Below are 19,621 nucleotides of genomic sequence, written 5' to 3' on the forward strand. Positions count from 1 at the left end.
CAGAGCAGGTGGCATGGGGACACACCTGGTCCAGACTGGAGGGGAGGGAAGATGTCACAGCTTCTGGGCTTATAATCTGGAGCGTCTCCATGGACTGGGGGAAGGCCTGAGCCATGTTTTTCTTGTATTCAGCCTCCTAGGGGTTATTAACAAATATTCAGTCAATAAGCAACAATGTTTTTTTTTTAGAGACTAGGGGGTGAAGGTTGATTTTTTTCACTTCTATATTCTGTAAAAGAAAAAATTTGGCAGTCAGTGGTTGGTTTCAATTCTTGCTGCTTAAGGTGTGATCCACTGGCCTGCATGAGCAACCCTGGGAACTGGCTAGAGATGCAAAATCTCCTCCACCCCAGACCAGCCAAGTCAGAACCTGCATTTTCACAAGATCGCAGGCACTATATGTGCTTCGTACATTTCGAGGGGCACTGGTATGAATATTACAGCTAGGTGGTTTCAGGAAAGAATTCAGATACAGAACAGGGCTCTTTGAATTTAATCTCTTTGTTTTCATTCTTTTCATGAACTTGTTAACCTTGGAGTTTTACAAAATAATTCTAGTGGTGGCTGGACACGGTGGCTCATGCCTGTAATCCCAGCATTTTGGGAGGCCAAGGCGGGTGGATCACGAGGTCAAGATATAGAGACCATCCTGGCTAACATGGTGAAACCTCATCTCTACTAAAAAAACAAAAATTCGCTCGGCATGGTGGTGCTCACCTGTAGTCCCAGCTATTCGGGAGGCTGAGGCAGGAGAATCGCTTGAACCTGGGAGGCAGAGGTCGCAGTGAGCTGAGATCGCGCCATTGCACTCCACTGGGTGACAGAGTGAGACTCCGTCCCCTACCCCCCCACCAAAAAAAACTAAAAACTCTAGTGCTTTTGAAATACTGAAATTAAAAGTAAAAAGTGGCCTCTTTCCTCACTTTCCTTAGCTGAAGACAGTATTAATTCTCGTACTTCAGTGTCTCTAAGTGAGTCCTTTTATGACTAGATCCAGTAGCAGTTCTTTTCCTTTTTTTATTCTGGTAGACAAATGTCAACTTGGTGGTTTTCTTTTTTCTTTTACTTTGTTCCCCCCGGATTGTTGTTGCACAAAATGGCCTCTTTCTGCCCCGCAACTTCTGTATTTTTCCCCTGGAGATTCCAAGCCTCTGTGTGAAGATGGTTTCCCCTCTATCTGACCCCTCTCCCGGCCCCACTTCCTCTATTCCTGTCTCCCCTGCTGGTCCTCTCCCCTCTCCCCTCCTGTGAACAGCCTTAGAAGTCTGAATCTTTGTGCTCTGTAGAAAGTCAGATGTGACGCTTCTCCTTTCTGCTTCTGTTTACTTGGAAAAGCTGACAGCTATTTGTCTCTTTGCACAGCTCAGTCTTGGTGGTAAAACTGCACAGACACAGATGGGCAGAACTTCATGGCCCTGGCACGAGGGCATGCAGAGAATCTCAAGTCTATTTGTGTGCAACATATTTATTGAAGGATTTAAAGCCATTCAGAGTATAAACAGGAAATGATTCTTCTTCTTTTTTTTATTTTTTAGTAACTTCTTTTAATTGCATTTTGTCAACTCACTGATTCCCCGTCGGATCTTGGGTTCTTTAACATCAGGACCAGATTCTAGATTTCACAACTCCGTCATTACAACGGTCTCACATTCAGTGTTCTAGGGCCCAATCCTTTTCATGTTAAAAACTGCAGCTATCAGCTGGGTGCAGTGACTCATGCCTGTAATCCAAGAACTTTGGGAGGCCGAGGCGGGTGGATCACGAGGTCAGGAGATCGAGACCATCCTGGCTAACACGGTGAAACCCCGTCTCTACTAAAAATACAGAAAAATTAGCCGGGCATGGTGGCACAGGCCTGTAGTCCCAGATCCTTGGGAGGCTGAGGCAGGAGAATGGTTTGAATCCAGGAGGTGGAGGTTGCAGTGAGCCGAGATTGCGCCACTGCAATCCAGCCTGGGCAACAGAGCAAGACTCCATCTCAAAAACAAACCAAAACAAACCAAACCAAAACAACAACAAAAAAAACCCTGCAGTTATCAGATCCTGGTTTGCCTCTCTCCCAGAGGAGACTCAGATTGCATGGACAGGGAGGAGCTGGGGAGGGAAGTGTGGTCAGGGCTGACTCCTCTTCCCCGCTGCTTTCCCACTGGTCTTCTCACCCAACTCCAGCTGAGATAAGGAAGAGGGATGCAGGGCAAGGTTTCCAGAAGTGACTGGCTACAGGAAAGCTGCAGAGGGAGTGGTGTCTGGGCTTCGCGTTCAGAGCCTTTGCTCACGTGATGTGGGTGATGGATGGTGTCTAATTTTGTTGCTCAGTGTGGGAGGTACTTGGGAATTACCCTGCCCTCTCTACCTTAACTGCCTGGGTCAACCAGGAAAACCTCCCGGAAAAGTATTTCCAGAGGAGGGGAATATGAAATGGCAGAAAGGAGAGGACTTTCTTGTAGTGGGAAAATTCTTTTGATCACCTCTTGCCCCTGCAAAAACCCAGAGTCTGCTTTTACAGATGTTTCTAGAGGATGGCATAAGGCCCTGTGGTCTCAAACTCCACAGAGAAAGCCTGGAGCATCAGATCCAAAGAAGCACTCACACAAAACATTGCAACAAAGTGTTGGGAAAACTGCTATCTTTACAAAAAAATTCCCTCCTGAAGTAGGAATTCACTTTCACTAGGTGTTGCTATGAACTTCAGGATTTATCTCATTTACCTCCCTCCCCTGACTCCTCACTTTCTTACTGGTTTAACCTATTCCTCCCATTTCACCCCCAAAAACGAGGTTTGTTCACTTGCCAAGTAATAAACGACTTTTAGCGGGAACTCAGGTTTTGATTAATAGGAGGCTTTGTACTTCGTACAAGTGAGGAGAGCACTGCGGTTATTCTCCAAAGCCATGCCTCCCCGATGGAAAGTGACAAGAGGGCTTATGGGACAGTGGAGAGGGTGCGTCATCGTCATCACATGCAGAGGATTCTTAGCTGCATGCAGTAAATCTTCATGCCAGCACATAGGTCACGTATGATGAACAGGAAACTGTAACTTCCCCAGGTGGAGGTTTTAGCATGGTCATGAGCAAAGTCCACTCAGGTTCATCTATTTTTTTTTTTTTTTTTAAGAGACAGAGTCTCACTCTGTTGCTCAGGCTGGAGTACAGTGGTGTAATCATAGCTCACCACGACCCTGAATTCCTGGACTGAAGTGGTCCTTCCACCTTAACCTCCCAAAGTGCTAGGATTATAGGCATAAGTCATCATACCTGGCCCTGCAACTGACTTTTGAATGCTGATTTTGTATCCTGCAACTTTGCTGAGTTTACTTATTAGTTCAAACAGATATTTTGTGTGTGTGTGTCTGCGTTTGAAATCTTTAGGGTTTTCTACGTATAAAATTATGTTGTCTGAGAACAGAGATACTTCTGCTTCTTCCTTTCTAGCTTGGATGCCTTTTAATATTTTTCTTGCCTACTTGCTCTGGCTAGAACTTCCAGTACTATATGTTATAGAAGTGGTAAGAATAAGCCTCCTCATCTCATTTCAGATATGAGCAAAAAGGCTTTCAGTCTTTCACCATTGATGTTAGCTGTGGGATTTTTATATAACAATATTTTATTTAATTATATGTTTTGTGATTTTTAAAAAAAATTTTGACTTCATGTTTGTTGGAACTTTATCTGTGGGATATATTTGGAACCTAGATTGATTTTCAGAGAAGATTTTAGTTTGTTTCTGCCAGAAACCTGGGATCACTATGAGTTTAGGATTTAAGAAATTCCTAGATTGAGATTTTTTGGTATCGTAAGTTTAGGCTATAAATTCTACATGTTTTTCAAAAGATTTCTAATGGATTTGAGCCCATAGTGCACATGCTATTTTTTTCTCCCTTTCTTTCTCACTCTCCTAACTCTGTCACTTGTGATCTCCAGGATCATCTCCAAAATTAATGACCTGTATCCACATCCTTGTCATAGTCTGCTTTGGGGAAATCTAAACTAAGGCAGGCCCCAAACCTACATGTGAGCTATAATGCCCACAGTTTCTCAGGAGAGTCTTTCCTTTCTATCCAGAACCAAGGTAGTGTCTTTGCCTCAGTTTGTTATGGACGAAATTCTTTTGGGGTTTATTTTTCTCTTGAAAATATAATTTTTTTTTTTTTTTTGAGACAGAGTCTCACTCTGTCACCCAGGCTGGAGTACAGTGGCAAGATCTCGGCCTACTGCAATCTCACCTCCCAGTTTCAAGTGATTCCCCTGCATCAGCCTCCCAAGTAGCTAGAATTACAGGTGCCCACCACCACACCCGGCTAATTTTTGTATTTTTAGTACAGACGGGATTTCACCATGTTCGAACTCCTGACCTCAAGTGATCTGTCTGCCTCAGCCTCCCAAAGTTCTAGGATTACAGGCGTGAGCCACCGTGCCTGGCCAGAAAATAGAATAATTTGAATATCCCAGTTTCACATAAGCACCTAAACTGTTTTCCACCTGTGTTGTCACTCAGTTTTTCTTCTGTCCTCCACGTAGTCATGAAAACTCAAGTTTTTAACAAGTTAACAGAAATTGACATTTGCTCTTAATGAATTTACAAAAGTTTAAAATAACGATTTGTGTCCAGAATTTTCTGCTTTTTTGTAGTAAGTATTTTTTAAGGCTTTCGGGCTACTGCATTGCTAGAAAATGAATACTTGAGTTACATTAGATCATATTTATTTCTAATTTAATGACATTGTTATGTTTAGATGATTTAGGCCTCCAGACCTCCATATTTTTTACATGAAAGCCTAAGTCTGTCTTGAAAGTAACAGCTCTGGGGCGGAGCAAGATGGCCGAATAGGAACAGCTCCAGTCTCCAACTCCCAGCGCGAGCGACACAGAAGACCGGTGATTTCTGCATTTTCAACTGAGGTACTGGGTTCATCTCACTAGGGAGTGCTGGACAATTGGTGCTGGTCAGCTGCTGCAGCCCAACCAGCGAGAGCTGAAGCAGGGCGAGGCATCACCTCACCTGGGAAGCGCAAAGGGGAAGGGAATCCCTTTTCCTAGCCAGGGGAACTGAGACACACAACACCTGGAAAATCGGGTAACTCCCACCCCAATACTGTGCTTTAAGCAAACGGGCACACCAGGAGATTGTATCCCACACCTGGCCGGGAGGGTCCCACGCCCACGGAGCCTCCCTCATTGCTAGCACAGCAGTCTGCGATCTAACCGCAAGGCAGCAGCGAGGCTGGGGGAGGGGCGCCCGCCATTGCTGAGGCTTAAGTAGGTAAACAAAGCCGCTGGGAAGCTCGAACTGGGTGGAGCTCACAGCAGCTCAAGGAAACCTGCCTGTCTCTGTAGACTCCACCTCTGGGGACAGGGCACAACTAAACAACAACAAAAGCAGCAGGAAACCTCTGCAGATGCAAACGACTCTGTATGACAGCTTTGAAGAGAGCAGTGGATCTCCCAACACGGAGGTTGAGATCTGAGAAGGGACAGACTGCCTGTTCAAGTGGGTCCCTGACCCCTGAGTAGCCTAACTGGGAGACATCCCCCACTAGGGGCAGTCTGACACCCCACACCTCACAGGGTGGAGTACACCCCTGAGAGGAAGCTTCCAAAGCAAGAATCAGACAGGTACACTCGCTGTTCAGCAATATTCTATCTTCTGCAGCCTCTGCTGCTGATACCCAGGCAAACAGAGTCTGGAGTGGACCTCGAGCAATCTCCAACAGACCTACAGCTGAGGGTCCTGACTGTTAGAAGGAAAACTATCAAACAGGAAGGACACCTACACCAAAACCCCATCAGTACGTCACCATCATCAAAGACCAGAGGCAGATAAAACCACAAAGATGGGGAAAAAGGAGGGCAGAAAAGCTGGGAATTCAAAAAATAAGAGCACGTCTCCCCCAGCAAAGGAGCGCAGCTCATCGCCAGCAACGGATCAAAGCTGGACGGAGAATGACTTTGACGAGATGAGAGAAGAAGGCTTCAGTCCATCAAACTTCTCAGAGCTAAAGGAGGAATTACGTACCCAGCGCAAAGAAACTAAAAATCTTGAAAAAAAAGTGGAAGAATTGATAGCTAGAGTAATTAATGCAGAGAAGGTCATAAATGAAATGAAAGAGATGAAAACCATGACACGGGAAATACGTGACAAATGCACAAGCTTCAGTAACCGACTCGATCAACTGGAAGAAAGAGTATCAGCAATGACCAAATCTACGTCTGATTGGGGTGCCTGAAAGTGAGGGGGAAAATGGAACCAAGTTGGAAAACACTCTTCAGGATATCATCCAGGAGAACTTCCCCAACCTAGTAAGGCAGGCCAACATTCAAATCCAGGAAATACAGAGAACGCCACAAAGATACTCCTCGAGAAGAGCAACTCCAAGACACATAATTGCCAGATTCACCAAAGTTGAAATGAAGGAAAAAATGTTAAGGGCAGCCAGAGAGAAAGGTCGGGTTACCCACAAAGGGAAGCCCATCAGACTAACTGCAGATCTCTCGGCAGAAACCCTACAAGCCAGAAGAGAGTGGGGGCCAATATTCAACATTCTTAAAGAAAAGAATTTTAAACCCAGAATTTCATATCCAGCCAAACTAAGTTTCATAAGTGAAGGAGAAATAAAATCCTTTACAGATAAGCAAATGCTTAGAGATTTTGTCACCACTAGGCCTGCCTTACAAGAGACCCTGAAGGAAGCACTAAACATGGAAAGGAACAACAGGTACCAGCCATTGCAAAAACATGCCAAAATGTAAAGACCATCGAGGCTAGGAAGAAACAGCATCAACTAACGAGCAAAATAACCAGTTAATATCATAATGGCAGGATCAAGTTCACACATAACAATATTAACCTTAAATGTAACTGGACTAAATGCTCCAATTAAAAGACACAGACTGGCAAACTGGATAAAGAGTCAAGACCCATCAGTCTGCTGTATTCAGGAGACCCATCTCACATGCAGAGACATGCATAGGCTCAAAATAAAGGGATGGAGGAAGATTTACCAAGCAAATGGAGAACAAAAAAAAGCAGGGGTTGCAATACTAGTTTCTGATAAAACAGACTTGAAACCATCAAAGATCAAAAGAGACAAAGAAGGCCATTACATAATGGTAAAGGGATCAATTCAACAGGAAGAGCTAACTATCCTAAATATATATGCACCCAATACAGGAGCACCCAGATTCATAAAGCAAGTCCTTAGAGACTTACAAAGAGACTTAGACTCCCATACAATAATAATGGGAGACTTCAACACTCCACTGTCAACATTAGACAGATCAACGAGACAGAAAGTTAACAAGGATATCCAGGAATTGAACTCATCTCTGCAGCAAGCAGACCTAATAGACATCTATAGAACTCTCCACCCCAAAGCAACAGAATATACATTCTTCTCAGCACCACATCGCACTTATTCCAAAATTGACCACATAATTGGAAGTAAAGCACTCCTCAGCAAATGTACAAGAAGAGAAATTATAACAAACTGTCTCTCAGACCACAGTGCAATCAAACTAGAACTCAGGACTAAGAAACTCAATCAAAACCGCTCAACTACATGGAAACTGAACAATCTGCTCCTGAATGACTACTGGGTACATAACGAAATGAAGGCAGAAATAAAGATGTTCTTTGAAACCAATGAGAACAAAGATACAACATACCACAATCTCTGGGACACTTTTAAAGCAGTGTGTAGAGGGAAATTTATAGCACTAAATGCCCACAAGAGAAAGCAGGAAAGATCTAAAATTGACACTCTAACATCGCAATTAAAAGAACTAGAGAAGCAAGAGCAAACACATTCGAAAGCTAGCAGAAGGCAAGAAATAACTAAGATCAGAGCAGAACTGAAGGAGATAGAGACACAAAAACCCTCCAAAAACTCAGTGAATCCAGGAGTTGGTTTTTTGAAAAGATCAACAAAATTGACAGACCGCTAGCAAGACTAATAAAGAAGAGAAGAGAGAAGAATCAAATAGTTGCAATAAAAAATGATAAAGGGGCTATCACCACAGACCCCGCAGAAATACAAACTACCATCAGAGAATACTATAAACACTTCTACTCAAATAAACTAGAAAATCTAGAAGAAATGGATAATTTCCTGGACACTTACACTCTTCCAAGACTAAACCAGGAAGAAGTTGAATCCCTGAATAGACCAATAGCAGGCTCTGAAATTGAGGCAACAATTAATAGCCTACCAACCAAAAAAAGTCCAGGACCAGATGGATTCACAGCTGAATTCTACCAGAGGTACAAGGAGGAGCTGGTACCATTCCTTCTGAAACTATTCCAATCAATAGAAAAAGAGGGAATCCTCCCTAACTCATTTTATGAGGCCAACATCATCCTGATACCAAAGCCTGGCAGAGACACAACAAAAAAAGAGAATTTTAGACCAATATCCCTGATGAACATCAATGCAAAAATCCTCAATAAAATACTGGCAAATCGGATTCAGCAGCACATCAAAAAGCTTATCCACCATGATCAAATGGGCTTCATCCCTGGGATGCAAGGCTGGTTCAACATTTGCAAATCAATAAACATAATCCAGCATATAAACAGAACCAAAGACAAGAACCACATGACTATCTCAATAGATGCAGAAAAGGCTTTTGACAAAATTCAACAGCCCTTCATGCTAAAAACGCTCAATAAATTCGGTATTGATGGAACGTACCTCAAAATAATAAGAGCTATTTATGACAAACCCACAACCAATATCATACTGAATGGGCAAAAACTGGAAAAATTCCCTTTGAAAACTGGCACAAGACAGGGATGCCCTCTCTCACCACTCCTATTCAACATAGTGTTGGAAGTTCTGGCTAGGGCAATCAGGCAAGAGAAAGAAATCAAGGGTATTCAGTTAGGAAAAGAAGAAGTCAAATTGTCCCTGTTTGCAGATGACATGATTGTATATTTAGAAAACCCCATCATCTCAGCCCAAAATCTCCTTAAGCTGATAAGCAACTTCAGCAAAGTCTCAGGATACAAAATTAATGTGCAAACATCACAAGCATTCTTATACACCAGTAACAGACAAACAGAGAGCCAAATCATGAATGAACTTCCATTCACAATTGCTTCAAAGAGAATAAAATATCTAGGAATCCAACTTACAAGGGATGTAAAGGACCTCTTCAAGGAGAACTACAAACCACTGCTCAGTGAAATAAAAGAGGACACAAACAAATGGAAGAACATACCATGCTCATGGATAGGAAGAATCAATATCGTGAAAATGGCCATACTGCCCAAGGTTATTTATAGATTCAATGCCATCCCCATCAAGCTACCAATGAGTTTCTTCACAGAATTGGAAAAAACTGCTTTAAAGTTCATATGGAACCAAAAAAGACCCCGCATCTCCAAGACAATCCTAAGTCAAAAGAACAAAGCTGGAGGCATCACGCTACCTGACTTCCAACTATACTACAAGGGTACAGTAACCAAAACAGCATGGTACTGGTACCAAAACAGAGATATAGACCAATGGAACAGAACAGAGTCCTCAGAAATAATACCACACATCTACAGCCATCTGATCTTTGACAAACCTGAGAAAAACAAGAAATGGGGAAAGGATTCCCTATTTAATAAATGGTGCTGGGAAAATTGGCTAGCCATAAGTAGAAAGCTGAAACTGGATCCTTTCCTTACTCCTTATACGAAAATTAATTCAAGATGGATTAGAGACTTAAATGTTAGGCCTAATACCATAAAAATTCTAGAAGAAAACCTAGGTAGTACCATTCAGGACATAGGCATGGGCAAAGACTTCATGTCTAAAACACCAAAAGCAACAGCAGCAAAAGCCAAAATTGACAAATGGGATCTAATTAAACTAAAGAGCTTCTGCACAGCAAAAGAAACTACCATCAGAGTGAACAGGCAACCTACAGAATGGGAGAAAATTTTTGCAATCTACTCATCTGACAAAGGGCTAATATCCAGAACCTACAGAGAACTCAAACAAATTTACAAGAAAAAAACAAACAACCCCATCAAAAAGTGGGCAAAGGATATGAACAGACATTTCTCAAAAGAAGACATGCATACAGCCAACAGACACATGAAAAAATGCTCATCATCACTGGCCATCAGAGAAATGCCAATCAAAACCACAATGAGATACCATCTCACAACAGTCAGAATGGCAATCATTAAAAAGTCAGGAAACAACAGGTGCTGGAGAGGATGTGGAGAAATAGGAACACTTTTACACTGTTGGTGGGATTGTAAACTAGTTCAACCATTATGGAAAACAGTATGGCGATTCCTTAAGGATCTAGAACTAGATGTACCATATGACCCAGCCATCCCATTACTGGGTATATACCCAAAGGATTATAAATCATGCTGCTATAAAGACACATGCACACATATGTTTATTGCGGCACTATTCACAATAGCAAAGACTTGGAATCAACCCAAATGTCCATCAGTGACAGACTGGATTAAGAAAATGTGGCACACATACACCATGGAATACCATGCAGCCATAAAAAAGGATGAGTTTGTGTCCTTTGTAGGGACATGGATGCAGCTGGAAACCATCATTCTTAGCAAACTATCACAAGAACAGAAAACCAAACACCGCATGTTCTCACTCACAGGTGGGAACTGAACAATGAGATCACTTGGACTCGGGAAGGGGAACATCACACACCAGGGCCTATCATGGGGAGGGGGGAGGGGGGAAGGATTGCGTTGGGAGTTATACCTGATGTAAATGACGAGTTGATGGGTGCTGACGAGTTGATGGGTGCAGCACACCAACATGGCACAAGTATACATATGTAACAAACCTGCACGTTACGCACATGTACCCTAGAACTTAAAGTATAATAAATAAATAAATAAATAAATAAATAAATAAATAAATAGAAAAAAACAAGAATAGGCCACGCACGGTGGCTCAGGCCTGTAATCCCAGCACTTTGAGAGGCCGAGGCGGGTGGATCGCCTGAGGTCAGGAGTTCGAGACCAGCCTGGCCAACGTAGTGAAACTCCATCTACTAAAAATATATATAAAAAGAAATTAGCTGGGTGTGGTGGCAGGCACCTGTAATCCCAGCTACTAGGGAGGATGAGAGAGGAGAATTGCTTGAACCTAGGAGGTGGAGGTTGCAGTGAGCCAAGATTGTGCCACTGCACTCCAGCCTCGGCAACAAGAGTGAAACTCCGTCTCAAAAAAAAAAAAAAAAAAAATACAAGAATAGGCAAGTGTGGTGGCACGTGCCTATGTAGTCCCAGCTACTAGAGAGACTGAGGTGGGAGTATCACCTGAGCCCTTAGGAGGTCAGGGCAGCAGTGAGCCATGATGGCACCATTGCACTCCAGCCTGGATGACAGAGGGAGATTCTGTCTCAAAAAAAAAAAAAAATCTACCTGGCTCCCTTCACTAGTTTGCCGAAAAAATTAAATTGAATTACTCCAGACTTACTACATAAACCATCTTTCAGTATGTATCTTGTCAAAGTGGGTAAAATAATACTTATATAATGATGTAATTTGTCTTTAGAAGTAGCGTAAAAATGACTTGCAAAATAGCTGTTAAAAAAATTGAAATCTATTATTCAGTTTTCTCAAAGAAATGTACATTTTAAAGTCATTGACAATTTCAAGATTAATTATCTTCCTGAAGGGAGATAACAATAGAGAGCAATTATAGCTAGAAGTTGCAAAACAAAGAATTTATGATTTTTCAATTATTGATCTATGTGTGTGGTTATTGTTTTACCTTTTATTTAGCAGTAAGTTGTGTTTAACATAATCTGATTCTTTGACACTTTAAAGATCTGTCAAGTACTTTTGTCACTGCTTTTGCCTTGGTTTTTGCTTTTGGATTGCCTATTCCTGATTAACAGAAGCTTGAAGTCTCTGGTTTGGAAGTGAATCAGAATGCTGTTGTTTAATAGTGGGACGCTGAGCAGTTGACACTTTGCTGGGCTAACATCTTTTCAACGAAATAATTATATCTATTGCACATCAATCACTTGACATAACCAAAATAAAACCAGCTAAATTAAAAAATTAAAAAAAAAAAAAAAGAAAGTAACAGCTCTGGTGGCTGGCTGTTTTCTTCTTCACCAAACATCTTCTCAGTCAGGACAGATAACTGCCAAGCCTGGCACTTCTGGAACTTTATCCTACTGTCTAGTCTTTTGTGCCCTCATCACATGCCCGTTCCTGAAGGCAGCCCAGGAACAGAGAGAAACTAGGATCAGGTTCATGAGCCTGGAGAGCAGCATCTTACGATTTTGTTTCACTAATTTGCTGATCTCTTCCGCAGCCCAGAAAATTTCCTTGTGAAGTTAACAAAATCTGGGAGGCTGCATTCAGAAAAGATGACATACACACTGACTGGTGGTTGTGGAGATAAGGATGGGAGGGTGCATGAGTGGCTTCAATGGGCCGGTGAGTCAGAGAAGGGTCTGTATGGTCACTGACGTGGGGCTAGTTGAGATGTCCAGGGGGCTCCCACATCCTAACCCTGCACCAGTTCTATGTCAGTGTTTGTGGTCCTAGTAGTCAGATGCAGGGATATGAGACCATGCTGAGGCTGCAGGAGCCAGGAACCCCGGGAGATGGGCCTTGCTCTTCTTCAGCAAAAGTAGGGCTAGATGCCTCTTGTTACGGTTCCTTCTAGAGCCTTTTGTAACTGGGAATGTGTGGAATTGGGGGTGGGTGGGTGAGAAGGATGAATCCTGAATTCTGAGCTAGGGATAAAGGGCAAAGGACACTGAGCAGGCTCTTGTGATAATCCTGGCAAGCACTGATGTGCTTTGGACCATGATGGTGGCAATGGAAGTAGCAAGTAGTGACTGGATTCTCAATATATTTGGGCAGCAGAACTTACAGGATTCCCTAACAGAATGAATGTGGGTTGTAAGAAAAGAAGAGGAGCAAAGGACAGCTTCCAAGTTTTTGGCTCAAAGTATTGTTAATTACCAAGACATGGAAGACAATGGAGGGAACATTTTTAAATGACAGAAACCAGGAGTTCAATTTGGGGCATGTTAAATATGAGAGGATTTTTAGAGATCAGGTTGAGATGTTGAGAAGGCATTTGGACATGTTAGCCTGGAGTTTAGGAGCATTTGGTATATATAAACTTGGAAGTCAGTGATAAATTGTAATGGCAAACAAATCCTCCGGCCTTGTATATACAAGAGAGATATTAGAGGGAGTTGGGAGGACAGCTTCTAAATATTTTTTGGATGAATCAATAAATGGAATGAATTATCTTTTCTAGCTGTATGTGGAGTTTGTTTAAGCCATTTGTATTGAACAGTTTGCAAAGTGATCAACAGGACAGATTTGGGGAATAATCGAGTAGGCCAGGTTCTCAGTGTGAGCTGGGAGAACATTCGTATCCGGAGATACTGTGAAATCATCTAGGGATTTTCTCAAGTTACACCACCATTCTTGGTTGAAATTTTTGTGGTGGGGAAATTTTTTTTGAGAACCATCGAGTTAGTGTTAGCGTAGAATATCACAAGAAATGGCCCTGCATCCATTCTCTTTTCTTCTAATAACAGCCCTAGATTTCCGTTTTTGGACCTACCTTTTCCTTTTTATCAGGCTAAATGTTCATGGTGGGGCTCTGTCCTGAGTTCCAGGGATAAAGCCTGTGACCCAAACTTAAATCAAACTGCAGATCACTTTCCCCAGGCCATAGAGATTGTTTCAAATGTGGGCACATGGCCTGAATGGGTCCCATCAGAGTAAATCTTAGGGCTTCTGGGTTATGCCACCAGCACTGGCTCTTGCTTTTCTCACTGAACTTGAACTTTAGACGGATGTAAGCTGGAGCTGTGGCAGCCGTCATTACCCCGTGCAAAGTCCACTTGGAGCTGCCAAAGACCACCCCAGGAGCTCCAGAATGAAGACAACCTGGAAGGCGGAGCTGACAGGTGAAAAACAAAAAACAACTCACACCTGATTGTTTTGCTTGAATTCTGAATTCAGCAGTGCTTGAAGCCACATTGAGTCTTGACCATTTTAGTATATGATCATTAAGCAACCTTTTGCTTAAGACACACGCAGTTGAAAGAGGCCCAATTTATAATAGGCTGAGAGACAAGGTACAGTAACTAGCACTTAAGTGGGTTATCTTGGCTCTAGGCCCCAGCTCTTTAGGTGCTGCACTCAGAGGCTCCTGGGCAAGGTATGTGTCTGGGGTGACCCCAAGTGCACTTGCCAATCTGAACTAGGAGGAAATACCATGTAGTGGGGGAGAGGTGAGTGTGGCAAGCATTCAGATACTTTGGGGGAACTCACTTTAAGCAAGTGTTCTGTTCCTTAAAAAGCTGCAAAAAACTGAAGTTTTGCAAATGTATATATACATATACATAAAATGTATAGTTTATTTTTCTTAGATAATTCACTCTGTAGACAAAATCCAGGTGGAATAACTTAGTGCCTGTGAACGCTGAATCCCCAAGAGTCTATCTTAATGTCGGTGCTAGAGAAACAGAATCAAATCAGAATTCTACATCCTATTTACCTCTTAATACCTGCACTCTGCAGCTGAAAAAAGCATGAAGAAGTTATTTACGTACTCATCTCATTAAAAAATAAAGCAAGGCTGGGCGCGGTGGCTCACACATGTAATCCCAGCACTTTGGGAGGCTGAGATGGGTGAATCATGAGGTCAGGAGTTTGAGACCAGCCTGACCAACATGGTGAAACCCTGTCTCTACTAAAAATCCCAAAATTAGCTGGGCATGGTGGTGCGCACCTGTAATCTCAGCTACCCAGGAGGCTGAAGCAGGAGAATTGCTTGAACCTGGGAGGTGGAGGTTACAGTGAGCCAAGATCGCGCCACTGCACTCTAGCCTGGGTGACAGAGCAAGATTCCATCTAAAACAAACAAAAAAAAGCAAACACAACTCAGTGTGTGGAGAGTGCTATGATTTATTTTAAAAGCGCGGGTAGTGGTGGTGGGGAACAGTATGGACATTTCTATTGTAACATTCATATATTGCCGAAAAATCTTGCATTCCTTAAAGATTTCATGTTAAAAACAACAGACTTATGAGAGAGTTATGGTTGGATCACATTGTTGAAAATTAGTGCTTTGTGAAGAGCACTAACAAAAGCAAAAAACCTGTCTTAATACAAATATTAGTACAATGAGAGACAAGTTAAATTTCTTATAAATGTAGAAACACTGTAGTAAAAAAGAAAAAAAGAAACCTCTTTACTTTTAGAAATAAGGTGAAGTTAGCTTGAGGAAAGCGCTGTAAGGAAGAGTGAAGTCAGTTGAGTCACGGACACAAATGCAAAATGTGCAAAGATGAGCCAGAAGCATGGAAAAGCACCTCCGAGACAGAAGAGAACTGATCCAAGAGAAAGGAGAGGGGAGTGGGCATCACTACGGCCGGAGGGCGCCACCTGCCGGTAAGAGCTGAATAGTGAGCTTCGTGTTTCTTGGGCTAAAACATTGTACAGTACAGTGTATAATATACAGTATAGTGTATAATATACACTAATGCTGCCTCTACGTTATACTGCCATCATTCCCCTAATTTATCACTCCTTTATGAGTAAATTTGGGTTGCAAAAACTTGTGTAACGTAACATTGTATATATTCTTTGCAATATATGCAAATACACACAAATATGTAAATATATGTTTATTTGTTTGTATATGCATAGGTTACTTTCAGATGGAAACACCCAAAGTAGCAACACTGACTGCCTCTAGGGAGGGAAACCGAGCATCTAGAAGGTGAGGTGTATGTGAGGACACTTTCGAGGTGTAGCCCACCTGTATGCTTTGAATATCCTCTAATCAAAAAGATAATTTAAATAAAATCATTAAAATTTTTTAAAACTGAAGACTTCCCCTAGATCCTTTCTATTATCTTTAACTAGCACCATTCTGACTTTATGACTAAAGCTATCTGCTTTGGTCATTTTACTTCTTTAAAACGAGACAAGCATGTGACATCCTAGGCTCTATCAAATGACCTGGTTCTCAAGAGAAGCCGGAGTGCAGTCAGGACAAGGCACACAGCCCTTTACAGGAAGAACTGGGCAATCTATCTGGTGAGAGAGACGCTTAAATAGGGCTGTGACACTGCACAACAAAGTCCCCTTTTTTTGACATTATGGGGGTTGAAACCCCTGCCTGACAGACTCAGAGTCCTTAACCAGACTGCCCCAGCAGGAAGAAGGGTACCGGGAGGGTTTCCATGAGGGCAGAGGCAGCACATGTCTGACTGCCTACTCCATTTGCAAGGACGAATGGAAAGCCAGGGCTCGTCATACAGGTGAACAGTAGAAGACTGCCTGAGCTGATGGAAAAACAGACCCTGAGAACAGCAGAAGAGGAGAAAGTCCAAATAGCATCTTCAGCGAGATTAAGACTACAGTTTACGGCAGTGTTGGCATCTATAAACAATAAGAACATGCTCTATAGAGAGACAATTAGAAGACAAGAGTTACTTAGAGATTGAAAATATAATTGCTGAAGTTAAAAAACCCTTTATTGGCCGGGTACAGTGGCTCACACCTGTAATCCTAGCACTTTGGGAGGCTGAGGCAGGCAGGTCACTTGAGCCCAGGAGTTCAAGACCAGCCTGGGCAACACAGAGAGACTCTGTCTCTACAAAAAATTGCAAAAATTAGCCGAGCATGGTGGCATGTGCATGTAGCCTGGCACTACATCCCAGCGACATGGGAAGCATAGATGGGAGGATCACCTGGGCCCGGGGAGTGTGAGGCTGCACATGGGAAGCATAGATGGGAGGATCACCTGGGCCCGGGGAGTGTGAGGCTGCAGTGACCTGTGACTGCATCACTACACTCCAGCCTGGGCAACAGAGTGAGATTCTGTCTCAAAATCCAGAAAACAAAGAAACAGAAACAAAACAAAACAAACAAACAAACCACCCAAACTAAACTCCCCCCCGAAACCCTTTACTTAGAAAATGATGAAAAAGAGAAAGTGGCATAAATATTAGTGAAAAGTTAACCATTCAAGAGGGCAATCTGAGATTGGACATCCACTGGCAGGCATTTCTGAGTGAGAACAGAAGAAAGAGGAAATATGAAGCCATGGGGAGGGAGTTGCACAGAGTTAAGGAAGACTTTGGTTTGCAGAGCGAAAAGGATTGCCTAATGCGAGCACAATAATAGGAAAAAAATACTTAGACTCATATATATGAAATGTCAGAACACCAAGGATAAGAAGACTCCAGAACTTAAACAACAACTGCAGCAATAATAACAACAACAGCTAGGTCACTTACCCAGGTGTAAGAACTAGATTGACATCAGACCTAACAGAAGCTGGATAACAAACAGAGCAATGTCCTCAGGATTTTGAGAGAAAATAATTTTGGACTTGAATTTTGAAATTCACTTATGCCAGGTATCACTGCAAGAAGGGGTAGGAAAAATAAAAAATTTAAAAATTGTAAAGAAACCCCCAAATAACATAGAAATTGGACACATTTACTTCAATTATGCATAAATAAGTTCCCAAATTACATTGCGCTAGTGTGCACCAAGATTATCAATAAATAAATGATTCCTCTTTCTTGAATGACTTTAGTAAACATTGGTTGTTGTCGCAGCTTTGCATCTGTTCTGCTCCTTCCTGGAGCAGGCCCCCGATTTTTCTTTGGAAACATTATTCCTCCCTCCTCAGTCCTTGGGTTTTAAGTGACTCTAACTTAATCCCGTTTGCACCACAGGGACTCGGTATGCTTTATCCCTGGAGCTGCAGTGATGGGTTCAGATATGGGTTTGTAATCCAAGGCTGTCCCATAAGACTCAGTCCTGGGATTTTTTTTTTTTTTTTTTTGTAAATTAAAAAAGTTTTTATCAATACATGATATTTGTGCATATTTATGGAGTATATGTAATATTTTATTAAATGCATAGAATGTGTAATGTCAAATCAGGGTATTAGGGATATCCATTACTTGGAGTATTTATCATTTCCATGTGTTGTTGAAAACATTTAAAGGCTTCTTTTCTAGCTGTTTTGAAACATACAATACGTTATTGTTAACTATAGCCACCTTGCTCTGTTATCGAACATTAGAACTTATTCTTTCTATCTAACTGTATGTTCGTACCCACTGACCAACCTTTTTTCACCTTCCTGCCCTCTGCATCCTTCTCAGCCTCTGGTATCCATCATTCTACCCTCTACTTCCACGTGATCAAATTTTTTGAACTCCCACATATAAATGAGAACATATGGGCCAGGTGCGGTGTCTCACGCCTGTAAACCCAGCACTTTCGGAGGCGAGGTGGGTAGATCACTAGAGGCTAGGAGTTCGGGACCAGCCTGGCCACGTGGTGAAACCCCATCTCTACTAAAAATACAAAAATAAGCTGGGCATGGTGGCATGCACCTGTAATCCCAGCTACTTAGGTGGCTGAGGCAAAAGAATCACTTGAATCTGGGAGATGGAGGTTGCAGTGAACCAAGATCATGCCACTGCACTCCAGCCTGGGTGACAGAGCGAGATTTATCTCAAAAATAAATAAATAAATAAAAAGAACATGTGATGTTTGTCTTTTTGTGCCTGGCTTATCTCACTTAAAGTGAAAAAAAAAATATGTATATGTATATGTATGTATGTGTATATATAGGAGTATATATAAAATCTTATGGTGTGTATATATTTTTATATACACGTACACATATGGGTGTGTATATATAACATATGTATGTATATAAACACACCTATATAAAACATTTTCTTTATCCACTCATCAGTTAATGGGCCCTTAGGTTTGTTTAATATCTTTGCAGTTGTGAATTGTGCTGCAATAAACATATATGTGAAAGTGTCTTTTTGATATAATGACTTCTTTTCCTTTGGGTAGATACCCAGTAGTGGGATAGCTAGATTGAATGGTAGATCTACTTTTAGTTCTTTAAGAAATTTCCATACTGTTTTCCATAGAGATTATACAAATTTCCCTTTTTACCACACCCATGCCAACATCTATTGTTTTTTCCCCCCAACTTTTATTTTAGCATTAGGGGTATGTGTGCAGGTTTGTTGTACAGATAAATTGTGTGTCATAGGGATTTGGTGTACAGATTATTTTATAACCCATGCAATAAGCATAGTACTCAATAGGTAGTTCTTTGATCCTCACCCTCTTCCCACCCTTCTCCCTTAAGTAGGCCCCGGCGTCTATTGTTCCCTTCTTTGTGTCCATGTGTGCCCAGCGTTTAGCTCCCACTTGTAAGTGAGAACATGTGGTATCTAACTTTCTGTTCCTGTGTTAGTCTGCTTAGGATAATGGCCTGAAGCTCCATCCATGTTGCCACAAAAGACATGATCTCATTTTTATGACTGCATAGTATTCCATATGCAGGTATATATGTAGCAATTTTCTTTATTCAGTCTACCATTAATGGCCTTCTCGGTAGATCCTAGGTCTTTGCTATCACAGATAGTGCTGCGATGAACGTATGCATGTGTGTCTTTATGGTAGGATGATTTATATTCCTTTGGGTATATACTCAGTAATGGGATTGCTGGTTCAAATTGTAGTTCTGTTACAAGTTCTTTGAGAAATCACCAAACTGCTTTCCACAGTGGCTGAGCTAATTTACATTCCCACCAGC

The sequence above is a fragment of the Papio anubis genome, chromosome 4, assembly GCF_008728515.1.
Source record: "Papio anubis isolate 15944 chromosome 4, Panubis1.0, whole genome shotgun sequence".
In the NCBI taxonomy this organism is placed as follows: Eukaryota; Metazoa; Chordata; class Mammalia; order Primates; family Cercopithecidae; genus Papio; species Papio anubis.